This window comes from Ambystoma mexicanum, chromosome 6p (assembly GCF_040938575.1).
Source record: "Ambystoma mexicanum isolate Mex_15411 chromosome 6p, UKY_AmexF1_1, whole genome shotgun sequence".
NCBI lineage: Eukaryota > Metazoa > Chordata > Amphibia > Caudata > Ambystomatidae > Ambystoma > Ambystoma mexicanum.
In genome coordinates this window covers 1,144,313,862-1,144,327,576 of record NC_090935.1, presented here as the reverse complement: position 1 = coordinate 1,144,327,576, position 13,715 = coordinate 1,144,313,862, and positions in this window count along the sequence as shown.

Below are 13,715 nucleotides of genomic sequence, written 5' to 3'. Positions count from 1 at the left end.
AAATAGGTAAGGCGTATCTGATGGTACAATCCCATACTAAGATGTCAAGAATGTTGAACAATGGTGAGTATTGGTAGTTACATTTCTACGGTTGATGCTGGTGTCTGTTATAAGGGTTTCTGGGTACATGGATATGTTTTTTCCTGCTCTTTTGCTAAAGTGCCAATGGAGGATATTTCTTCTTGTAACTGGTTGGACTAAATCTAGTAAGGTGTTGTGTCAGTAAGGTGCCAACATTCTTACTTGGTGTGCAGATGTGCAGGTCATGATAAAATTGTATGTTAGCTGACGAGACCAACAGAATTGAGGGTTTGTGATAAAGGGAGGGTGGCTGCTCAGTGTTTTGTTGTAACCTTTGCCACAGAGCGGCTGCAGCAAACACACAATCTCATACATAGTTATATTCATACATCTCAACATATTTATTGAGCATGGATTGAATTGGCATATGATCTACATGATGCGCATGCAACTCAAAGGAGGTCAATATAGGATAAACAGCAAAACGAAGGGGACCAAGGTTAGTCCTGTGAAGTGATCTAAGCTAAAGAACCACAGGCCCAGGGTCCAGTTACTAGTCTAGCTTAAAAAACAAAACTTCTGGGCATCCGACTAGGACAATTGCATGCAAGCCACCCACTGTCTCAGAGTTTTTAGAGTGCTGCAGCATACTTCCCTCACAAGGTTGTCATCTTTGCAGTGAAGTGGTTCTGGGTATGTTTACTGGCTGTAATCTTTATCTTGTTTTTGAATTGGCTTTATCTGTTTGGTTTGGTCTCCATCTGTGTCTGGGTTATAGATTTGAGGATCAGGAGACAGCCTATCAACTTCTATAGAGGCAAGCCCTGTATGGGACACCTCCTCAGCCGGATTCCAGGGTGAGGCTTCTGCCATTCTCTGGGCCCTGATTCTTAGCATGCCTCTAAGTCTGGCTTGTGCCTTCAACCGGGCTTTTTCTCCTGAGCTGTGGCTCCACTGGCTTGGCCATTTCTCACTCTCTGACTCTGATTGACCCCCTAGCTTTGCCTAATACAGGTTATGTTCTCCTGGGCCTCCACCTTCTTGTCCTTTTCTCCCATTTACAGGCATTGACACACTATACTGACTTTGGATACCTATGCCAGTTTCCCTTTTGTTGCACTCCTAAATATAACCTTTGAACATCAACAGTTATTTAATTAATGAGTGATCCCATCTTGGATATGCCCCTGACTGTGTCACCATGGAGGATACCCCCCTCTGTATCCTTGCTGCATGAATCCTGATAGATCTCGCTCAGCAACTTCCTTCTGTAAGATATTCACATAAATCTAGGCAATCAAGCAAGATAAGAGATTAACTTGCTCTTTCACCCTTTTGTTCTTCTACATATTAATACTAATTAGCATACACTCTGTATTTGATCTATTTTGCACATGACCTGGAACTCTATTTTGGTCCTGACGAAGATGCCACAAATTATATGAACGCACCAAAACATGCGCATTGGGCAAACTATTGTCCATTCCCGTTAGAAATTTTTTGTGTTCATGGCTAAAAAAGGAAAAAAGAAATGTAAGCTTAAGTTACATTAATTAAACTACCCCAATGTATGTCTATATAAAGATTAATTGTGTTTGTATTTATGCATTTTTCTTTTTTTTATGTTTATGTTATTTCTATATCTATACAACTACAGATTTGGAATTGTTCTCTTTTTGTATTTTGCTGCATGTAATATCTTGATTTATTGCATATTTCTCTTGGTTAGCTTTTGCTGTTTATTTCTGTCCTGTGTGTAAATGTACCTTCATTAATTATTTTTTAGTGTTAAAATATGAGAAAAGAATAAAGAGAAGATATATTTTTGCGCAAAATATGTGCCACTTTGAGTGATATAAGATTGCCATTTGAAAGAATAGCACATTGATTGCGCATATTGCCTTCAAAATGAGTTCCTAAATATTTAATGACTGATGAACTTAAAAGGGATATAAAGTATCTGTCAGGAAAGCAACATTTTGGTTTGTTTATGATTCTCTTATTATTTGATCGTCTTGGCTTGGCCAACGCAAATTCTGCTCTCTTGGTTCTCCTTCTCTAACTGTCCTCACTGTAGAACCACTGTCAGGAATGCCATTGTATAACCCACAGGGTCTGGAGATGTCTGCCTCTTTTTATACAAGTGTTGATACAGTGATTGTAGTAATGGTTGATGTGATCCTGTGCTATGTTTCCCTATTAGCATTATTTAGCATGATTATTCCTTTCTTAATGGTTCCGCCCCTCCTTAATCCCATGGCCTAAATTTGTGTTTCCAACAGTTGTGTATTTCTTGTGAACCAGGATCTCACTGTGCACCGTCCCATGTGACCTAAGGATACAAATGCACTGTTCACCGGGTTAGACTCAGGCAGCATTCGCATGGTGGCCCACAGACCTGGTGCTCCGAATTCCCTGAACCTATGTGAGTACCCCTCCTTTCTGACAGTGTCAGAGCTTGCGTTTTCACCACTTTTGCATTCATGTTAACAGTTCATATTATTCAGGAAGTAGTTTCTGAGGAGGAAGCGAGGGACTGAACGTTCCCATTAACTTGCATTGGGTTGAGGGATATTTCAGGTGGGAGAAAGTAAAAGTACATGGAAAATCGCAGAATGTGTATGTAAACAATTGGAAGTCTCCCTCCTACATTGCTACTGATTCTGTTTGTGATTTTCTCTAAGTTTTGTCCCAGGAAGAATTTGAGGATGGGCTCAGAGACCAAGGGAGCAGCTTGTTTTCCCCATTCATGAAGCACATTTTCCTCTGACTGGCCTTCTTTTTTATCACTCTAGGTGCTATCGACACCCCTGAACCAACCTAGGAAAGGTTGGGGGTTCTCTATGGGCACCTCCTTATATGAATGAACCAAGGGAGGCCTGGGGGACCTCTCTGGGATCCGCCTTACACCGACTCTCGTGCATTCATCATATAGTAGGTGTGCCCCCTCACACAGTTCACTGGGTTTTCTCTAGGGCAACAAACAAATGACCTTGTCACAGCAGGTACATTTAATTTTCGTAGGATTCACTTTGTAGATTTTAATTTCAACAGTTATCTGAAGGTAGTGATTTAATTATGTGATGCAGTACCTTTACCTGAAAGTCTCTTAATTTTTGCACATCACTAGTACAAAAGGTGTGCTCTTGAAATCTAACTTTAATTACCATCTATTATATTACTACTTTAAACCATTTGGTATAAGGCTCAGATTCGGCACGTGGTGTTTCTGATTTGTCCATCTCGTTGGCGTAATTATTTTCATGTTAGGCTTTCCAATATCTAGACAGAATTTATTGTAGATACAGTTTAGAGGAGAGCTTCAGAAAAGATGATGAGGCAGCATATTTCATTATAGGTATCAGTCCAGTTTCTATGACTAATGAGGCCAGGTAGAAATAGGTCAGGGAGCGGTGGAAAGTGGCAAGAAAACTGGCTTACATGTGTTGGTCAATAGATCAATTGAAGTCAGTGCCGACGAGTGCTGTTGGCACGGTGGAGCAAGTATGGAGTGGCGTTTAATTGTTGTTGCAGACCAGAATGCTATTGGGGCAACAAACGACCAAGTAAAAAATCTGGGTCGGCACAGAGCGCAGCAGAGTGCCGACGAGTGCCGTTGGCACTGCTGTTTGGACTGCTGTGGGGATCATCAGTCAGCCGTAGTCAGTGAGTTCTGCCACTTTGGAGTCTGTATATGTATGATCTTAGAAGTAGGGCCATGCAAGGCAACATGACATGCACTACCAACCTACTCGACATGGCCCTCTGCCTACTGGACTCGTTTGGTGAAGTCAATAGCCCATTGAATGAACATTTTGAACGCCAATATACTTTTTCCCCCACAAACAAAAAAAGCAGCAATAATAACATAATTCTTTAATGCAATTTCTAAAGATCTGAATCATAACACTAATGGTGAGGATTCTGAGGCTATACCCTGCCCAAAGTGAGTATCGCAAAGGAAGTCTTCTGTGACTGATTCCAAGATACTCTGATTGAGCGGGGGATCAGAGGTTGATCGGAGAAAATGACTCTTGCCTACACACACCTCCAATCTTTACCGACTACGGCAGCAACGACAGTGACAGTTCAGTTGATTTTTACCCTGAGCCCACACAGAATACTGGCTTTACATCTATGCTATGACATACAATGGTGGAGATACAAATCAATCAGTTCTGATTGCTTCAAATTACGTATTGTCTTCAATTGTGACTTTGAATGAGAATATGAATCCAGAAGTAAAAATTCACTCAGTTCGACTGGGAGCCATTAAGAAAACAGTGGACAATACACCAAAGGTTACTGACTTTCGTTCCCTTTTTCATTCTAAACATACAGCAACACAGAATGGTGAAATGACTGGGCATGATCATCCTCATAATATAGAACAGCTGTTACTGAGAACAGGGAGGGTGGAAGAAGGGGTCTCTCCTACTGAAGCAGCATTTAATCCATGACAAGGGCAGCAACAAAAAATAGGCCAATGAGCCAATTCTCTTACAAACGAGTGCACAGGTCCATAGAAGCACAGACAATACTCGTATTGAAATAATACCTATCTCTGACAGTGCTCCTATTACAGCTCAATTTGGACAACAGGCCAGAGAAACAAAAAAAAATAAGAAAAGAATAAACCACAGGAAAAGGAGACGAAAAATGTTAAAACAAAAAAGAGTAATATGAGATTGTCGAGAACATTTTTAAGGAATTTGAAAAATCTGGAATCACTGAGTATGGCGAAATCCCTAGCATCAAGGACCGCCCAGGTTAATAAAAAAAGCAGCAGATACTCCACACAGACTCAGTGATTATAAATGAAGACTCAGCTGCTGACATGACGGGAAAAACCCAGGAGAAAAGGTCCAAATTGAGTTCTCTTCACTGTCAACGAGACACCAAGAACAACCAATGGATATCTCCTTCCAATTGATGCTAATGGTGGCAAACCAAATATCGTGACCATTAGAGCAGGTGGATCAATGCCAGCCATGGACTGTGGGTCGAACTGAATCTCAAGCAAACCAATGTACAGTGTGTAGCATTTTGAGAGCAACGTGTTCATCTTTGTCATCCTTTGTATCAAACAAATTGAGGTACATTAAAGACATAACAACAAGGGACTGGCTATCATTCTGAGAGGAGCGGGACCATCTTCGTTATCTCTTGCAGCACATGAATTGAGGTCAATAATCGATTATGAAAACAAGGGACTGGATAAAATGCCAATACATGACGAGCCTTTTCTGGAGAGTAAACAACCTCATAGGCTGCTACTGGAATGCATCTTCAGAGAAGAAAGACCTATGGTCCTGAATAAATCAAACATTTTGGCTCTATTTTTAGAGGTACCCAATTTAAGAGACATATCCTCTAGAGACATTGACTTGGGGAATGTATTGATGCACACAGAACTGACAGGGTTACCCTAGATTTTATCACTGAGATTGTATATGATGTCATTCTTAAAGAATGTAATCCTCTGATAAAATTAGGCTATGACATTATTCCATATATTCCATCACATGTGAGCAAGGAGGGGTTTATTAATAATGTAACGAATGGTAACAAACCTAAGGAAATTGTGTTTTCCATAAATAACTATGGTAAAGGTGGTAGAGAGGTTCACTTGGTTAAATCAATAAAGCCCTCCTCGATCGATCTTAATGATTGGTCATGGTTATCGGATACCTTGAACCCAGCCAGTCATTTAAGAAATAAATCAACCCTATAATACGAAATCATAAGTGATGATTTTGGGGGTAATTCATAGAATTCAGCGCAAGGGGGCGCGTGCGACAGTCTGCGCCAGCCGCGTGCGCCAAAATCCATTTCCGCGCATAGCGTATTCATGGATTTAAACATCCATTACCAGCCGTGGCGCAGAGTGGCGCAGCGACCCTGCAGCAGCGCCAGTTACACCCCCAACCCATCCCCGTGCGCCATGTACAGCGCACAAATCCCGTACATGGCGCACAGGCCCCCAACCACGAAAACGCCTGTAAAACTCCCCGCGCACCCCTCCGAATACACATACCCTGCTGTGTGGGGAGTTTCACACGCGATTGGCCCAGTGCGAGCATGGTACGTGTATTACTGGGGTGCGCGGGAAGTTTCACACGCGATTGGGCATGTGCGAGCAGGGTACGTGTATTTCAGGTTTGCACGGGAAGTTTCACACGCGATTGGCCCTGTGCGAGCAGGGTATGTGTATTAATGGGGAGCGCGGGAAGTTTCACACGCGATTGGGCCTAAGCAAGCACGGTACGTGTATTTTGGGGGTGCGCGGGAAGTTTCACATGTGATTGGCCCTGTGTGAGCGGGGTACGTGTATTACTGGGATGCGCGGGAAGTTTCACACGCGATTGGGCCTGTGCGAGCAGGGTACGTGTATTTCAGGGGTGCACGGGAAGTTCCACACGCGATTGGCCCTGTGCGAGCAGGGTACGTGTATTTCGGGGGTGTGCGGGAAGTTGCACACGCGTTTGGCCCTGTGCGAGCAGGGTACGTGTATTTCCGGGGTACGCGGGAAGTTTCACACGCAATTGGCCCTGTGCGAGCAGGGTACGTGTATTTCGGGGGTGCGCGGTAAGTTTCACACGCGATTGGCCCTGTGCGAGCAGGGTACGTGTATTTCGGGGGTGCGTGGGAAGTTTCACACGCGATTGGCCCTGTGCGAGCAGGGTACGTGGATTTCCGGGGTACGCGGGAAGTTTCACACGTGATTGGCCCTGTGCGAGCAGGGTACGTGTATTTCAGGGGTGCGCGGGAAGTTTCACACGCGATTGGGCCTGTTTGAGCGGGGTACGTGGATTTCAGGGTGCGCGGGAAGTTTCACACGCGATTGGCCCTGTGCGAGCAGGGTACGTGTATTTCGGAGGTGCGCAGGAAGTTTCACATGCGATTGGCCCTGTGCGAGCAGGGTACGTGTATTTCGGGGGTGCACGGGAAGTTTCACACGCGATTGGGCCTGTGCGAGCAGGGTATGTGTATTTCGGGGTTGGACGGGAAGTTTCCCACGCGATTGGCCCTGTGTGAGCAAGGTACGTGTATTTCGGGGTGCGCGGGAAATTTCACACGCGATTGGCCCTGTGCGAGCAGGGCACTTGTACTTTGGGGGTGCGCGGGAAGTTTCACACGCGATTGGCCCTGTGCGAGCAGGGTACGTGTATTTCAGGGGTGCGCGGGAAGTTTCACATGCGATTGGCCCTGTGCAAGCAGGGTACGTGTATTTCGGGGGTGCGCAGGAAGATTCACACGCAATTTCGCTGTCAGAGCGGGGTACATGTATCCAGTGGGGTGCGCGGGGAATCCCACAGGTGAATTGGCAGTGTGGGTCCTCCCAGGTGTGCCCTCTACCCCCTCCACGGCACCTGCAGGCAACCCACACCACAGGGGACTACCCTGGGTCATGTCCCACAGGCAGCCCATCCACCATGGGCATGCCCCCCAGCCAGCCCACATGTCACCTTCCACTAGTGATCACCAACTCATGTCCCCCAGCATGGTCCCCCAGCAGTGAGCCTCAGGCCCAGACCCATGTCCCCCAGCACCCCCACCCACCCAGCAGTGATGGGCACCTGCCAGCAGGCCCCGACTCATGTCCCCCAGCACCTCCACCCACCCAGCAGTGAGGGGCACCTGCCAGCAGGCCCTGACTCATGTCCCCCAGCACCCCCACCCCCCAGCAGTGAGCCTCATGTCCAGACTCATGTCCCCCAGCACCCCCACCCACCCATAGTGATGGGCACCTGCCAGCAGGCCCCGACTCATGTCCCCCAGCACCCCCACACCCCAGCAGTGAGCCTCAGGCCCACACTCATGTCCCAACAAACAACATGTCCTAACAAAACAGACCCATGTCCCTAAAGCCAACCCTAATCCCCCTTGCCCCCCAATCCAAGCATGCAACCATCCACAGAACCCACTCCCAAATTACCCATGCCATGATAGTTGAAATGAACCACCATGTCCATTGCCAATGTCCATAATAAAAACATAATCCAAATTAAAAAAAAAACATTGATCCATGGGAATATAGAAAAAGAAAGTATTTACAAGTCTGCAACTATATACAATGTAAGTCCAAATGGTCCATGATCCACAAACAAAAGGAAACCTACTAAAAAGTCCTATGAAGAAAAAACTATATACACACGAAGTGGAGCAATGTCCATTAACTCCAAATTAAAAGAAAAACAAAGGAAACCTAACACTATCTAACTATATACAATGGCGGCGGGCAAGTCCTGCGGCTTACTCTGTGATGTCCCGGGTCAGAGCATCATCGAACTCCATGCCGATGTCCCGGAGGCGGGCCTCTGCCCTGGCCCCGAGGTCTTGCAGGGATGCACTCATGGCTTGTTCCAACTCCCTGCTAGTTGCCTCGAGGCACTCTGCCCGCCTCAACGCCCGACGCATGGAGAACTCCGCCCTGACCATGGTGAGCCGTGCCTCTTCTGCCCGCTGCCACTCCGCACCTATATGCTGGCCCAACCGCAGCCACACGGAAGACACTCCCATTCCAGGGTTCTCCTGCCCTCTGGCCGATGCCTGCCCCTCTGATGTTGATGGCCCCGAGCCATCATTGCTCCCACCTAGCGCCTGCTGCTATTGCTGCTGTCCATGTGCCCTGTCCGATGCCTGCACATCCTCCGTCTGCTGGACTCCAGTTGTTGGGGTGTCCACCCCTGCTGGACCGCCGACTCCCGACTGTGGCAGGGATGGGATCTCCACCAAGCTGGCTGTGTTGGTCAGGCCAGGTCCACAGGGCCCTGGTGGAATCTGGGCCGGAAGACGACAGGGAGAACGACTGGCGCATAGTCTCCACAGAGGAGGAGAGGTCCGCCAGAGTGTGCGACACATGTAGGAACCCACCGACCAGGGCCGCTCCCAACAGTGCCACGTCGCACCGCTGCTGTTCGTGATGGCGTGCGTGCTCTCCCCAGGAAGCACGCACGTCATCACGAATGTCACGCGTGCGCGACGCGACACCAACCAGGACAGAGCCCATACGGTCGTGGGACCCTCGTCCGCAGGTAGTGGAGAGGCAGATGACGTGGCACTCCCACCTACCTGCGGACGGGCTTGGGACGGGGCATCCCTGCTGGTGCGTGGTGGTGCAGTCACAGGGTCAAGGACAGCAACATGCACAGGCCCCTCCGCAGTGACCTGTGCTGCCTCCTGACCCTGGCCCTGGACTGCACCACTTCCACCAGTGGTACTACCCCCACCAGGCCCCATGTGCGGCTCTGGAGCGGGCTCCTCCTCCTCTGTGGAGACCACCAACCTGGATGTCTCCACACCGTCTTCCGCCATTGCAAGCCCCTGTGGGAGCTCACCCGGCCCTTCCGCTACAGCTGTAGTGGCAGACGCTGCACCAGCCCCCTCGCTCCCAGATGATGGCAATTCCTGGGAGGGTGGATGGGCCTTGCGTCGCCGCCCGGTGGAGGCATCACCGCCGCTTGGCTCCACATCGCCGTCTCCGCCCTCTTCTTCACTTGACGCTGCGTAGCGGGAGACATAGAACACAAGCATCAGGGTACAGTACAATATTCCCCTAGACAGGAAGCAATAACACATGAGTGGCACTGTCAAATGTCACTTCCATCCTGTCCCTCCACAACACATGGATGAATGCACGCAACACACGTGCAGAAACAGTCCCGGCGCCTACAATCAACATCAGCATCCATGTACAAGGGCCTCTGTTAACCAAAATGTTGCCTTCAAACTCATGCATCATGGCTCACACTGATCCCATGCACACACATCACCGGAGGGTCATGCATCATGGCTTGTACACCACAGACACAGTGGATAGACACAGTGGATACAACGGTGACGGCACTGCATGAGTGAATCTACACAACGTCACGGACATGTGTCATGCATCCATGGCGTTTCAAAGTCACACACACACACTTCTCAGAGACACACACATGTGCACCATACATGTACATGACAGCAGCACCCATCCCTCACACCCCCTCCTTGTCCAAGAACAGAGACTGCCCTGCTTTCATGTGTGCATTCCGCATACAGCTCCCCATGTTGCATTGGAACACATGCACCATCCATGTGGTTCACACATTACTGGTCTCACATGCATGACCATGATGTCCCTGCACACACACATCCATACATGGCCTATGTCACACATACAGGCAAGTATCAGACTACCAGCACACTGCAACCTGCCCTGTCTCACACAGCAATGCTTGGCCACTTACCGCTCAACTCCAGACGGGGCTGCCTCTGAAGGATCTGGGCGTGGAGCGCTGGGGGTACGTGTTCCAGGACCTCATCTGGATGTTGCTCATGCTGCCCCGGCCCCCCTCCGCGAGGTGCCGGGCCTTGTAGAGGGTCCTGGACCTCAAGTCCTCCCAGCGCTTCTTGACGTGCTTGATGTCGCGGGTTGCCACCTCCTCCGCGTTGATGGCAACCACTGCGTCCTCCCAGATCCTCGACCATCCTTCCTTGTTGGCGCGTGATGTTCCGAAGAGGGCATCATAATGCCCAGGACATGCTCCACCAGGACACCAACTTCCTTCTCACTGAAGCTGGTGGCCCTCTGCCTCTCTGACTGGGGCTCGCCAGTGGTCTCAGATGGTGTTTGCCCTGACATGGCGACCCCCGAGGCAGGCGTGGGTGGGCAACTGGGTCCTGGGGCTGGGCTGTGGAGCGATGGTATCCCAGTCGGGAGTCTTCTGTTTCAGCAGGGGTGGACACAGCAACTGGACCCCTGCAGATGGCTGACGTGCAGGCACCAAATAGCAGGGCACGTGGGCAGCAGGCAGGCAGCAGCAGATGGCTGGTGGGAGCGTGCTCTGGGCTCTTGGGGGCAGGAAAATGGCCTTTTGGGCAGGAGCGTGGTCTTCCGTGTGTATTCGCATGACCAGCTTGATACAGAGTGATTTGGCACATGAAAAAATTGCATGTCAGCGTGAAATCCGAGGAAAGGCCCTTAGCACGTAAGCGCGTCAGTGACGTTACGCGCGCAGGCGTTGCCCACAACACAGGTGCATAGTGAATCAGCATGTGAGAAAACTGTACATCACCATGCTATTGGAGGAAAGGGCCTTAGTGCATAAGCGCGTAAGTGACGTTTCACGTGTGGGCGGTCTTAAAAGGTATGAGTATCACGCTATTTCCTTGTACGTGCTTTTTGTGGAGAGCGAGTGGGTGTATCTTGTACTTCTTGTCGGTTCACACGCAATTACTGCACAACGTTTCCAGTTCGTACTCCCAGTTTCCTCAAACTGCATTCTTTTCTTCTTTTGGCGGGGGTGTTGCCAACGCGCACATGCGTGTCTTTTTCACGTTCTTTTTCAAGGCAGACGGTCAGTCGCGCACGTATTTTCCAACTGTGGTTGCCCCCTTGTGTCGCGTACCCCTTCAGAGGTCATTGTAGGCTGCGTGTAACAGGTGTACGCTTATTTTTGTGTTTCTGGGTGCCACAAAGTAGTGCAGGTTTATTGTTCCATGCACGTGGTCTACCATGGGTTGCGTGCACATGTGCTTTTGTTTTTGGGGTGCCTGTGCGTTACGTGACCCGTCATCTTACCCCAGGGGTCACATACAGCCTTGCCAGAGCACTAGGGTACGAATTCCATCTAGTACCCTACCCCTTTCACCCCAATTGCCCAGGACAATTGTTTACTGCAACTCCCATACGCACAACAACATCAGTGCCATGGTTGGGAGGCGACCAAGCAGTAAGGGAGGCAAAGGTGGCCCACCTCTAAAAGTTGGGCGTGGTGGGTGCGGTAGGGGACGTGGCCAGGATTTGCAGGGTGCCCCTAGAACCATGTGTGTGGAGGACCAATCGGGGACACCGATGCCCCCCCCCCAATGTTTGTGGCAAACGTAGCTGACATCATCCCAGCTCATCCCTTGTTGGACCGGCCCATTTTGGCACCTGAACCGGCACAGGATGACTCCCAGCTGACTTCCAGGTCAGCAAGTCTAAGCCACGTGTGGCGGTAAAAGTTGCTGTCACCAGGCCACGTGGATCTGGGGCAGCAATGTCATCTGCTGCCCCAAGTAGCCAGGGTGGGGAGGCTGCAGGGGAAGCTGCAGCTCAATCCACCCCAGCTCCGAGTCTCCCAGCTGGGATAGTGTCGGTCCAGGTCCATCAAACCGACGTTGGCCCTGCCAACATCACCCTGCAGCCAATGCCTGCACCAAGACCTATGGTCATTGTGCCTTTACAGGCTTCTGTTACCCAGTCCACCTGCGCTTCTGCCCCTACTGACCAGAGTGACGTATGCCACTCAGGATCCGCACCACCTTTGAAGAAGAAGAAGAAGAAGGGTGCTCTGGCACTACAGGCTGAGACCCCAGACACGGCTACACACTCTGGCACGTCAAGGAAGCCTAGCTTTAATGACGCCGAACTTGATGCACTTGTGGCCTATGTGTCGGCACATAGCCGCAAAATGTTGGTGACTGCAGGGTGCAAAACCACACCTGGTCAACGTAGGGCCCACTGGCAGACCATCACGGGAGTATTACCAACTGTGGAACAATGCTCAAGCCTCCCACTCCCTTCCAACCCTCCACGATACCTCCTCCACGATTCCCCGTGAAGCCTCACCATAGGGTTTGGAAGGATGAGCTCTCCATCCTGCTTCTGATGCAGGGGCGCGTTGAAACCCAGTTACTTCACTGGATTGAGGATTGATGGGAGTTCAGGTAAGCTTGACTGTTCAGGTAAGGCGCTGTAAAAGTTCTGTTCAAAAGTTCAAGCTTAATAATAATGTTCGTTGTCTAATTGCAGCAAGCGCTAATGCTTATGTCTTTTTCCCCTTAGGGGCCGGGGTTCGGAGTGCCGGAGATATGGGCCGACCCGAAGTGAAACAGTTCTGGATGAGCGCTCAGGTAATGTCTTTGCATTCGCTCATTCAATGTCTTTGTCTTTTTTCCCCATAGGGGCCGGGGTCCGGAGATGCCAGGAAGCGGCAGGACCCGAAATGCAGTGGGAATAATCCAACAGGTAAGACTTAAAAGGAAACTGAGCTTTCCTTATTCCTTTTCTCCCTCTCACCTTTGTTCTTGTCTTTTTTCCTCTAGGCGCCGGGGCGTAGCTGAATCCGGAAGATCGCTGCTGAAGATGGAAGCGCCTTGCAAAGGTGAGTAAAATGCAGCGCTGCAGCGATCGAAACGAAATGCCTTTAAAATGATGTCTTCCTTTTCAGGGCCGTTGGAGAAATGACTCCGGGATGCAGATTTAGCAGGTAAGGGCTTTTCTTCTCCTATTCTCTTCCTTTCTCCCCTTGCAGGTGTTCCAGGGTGCTGGCAGGCGTGGCTGAAGTCAGGATGCAGGAGCTGACACGGTGAGCATCCAGCTGCTAGGTGCAGAACAACGCGAAGCATGTGTGGCTGTTCGGGTGGGGTTTAAATAGCCTTGGAAGAAGTTCCTGGTATGTATCCTTCCACCAATCAGGTATGTATCCTTCCCCGACCACACCCGGGTGGTGAAGTAGTCCTACAGGTTAAGTAGTCCCATTCAGGCCTCAAGAGGGCCTGGATGAAGCAGCAAGGTCTGCATCAGGTAAGTGTGCACCCAAGCACTTAAACACATATCCTCTTCTATGAGCCTGGCGCCTAAGGCGCCAGGACTGGGGTCCGCTATGAGCCTGGCGCCTAAGGCGCCAGGACTGAGTCCAAAGGGCCCCGACTTGGGCCCGCTG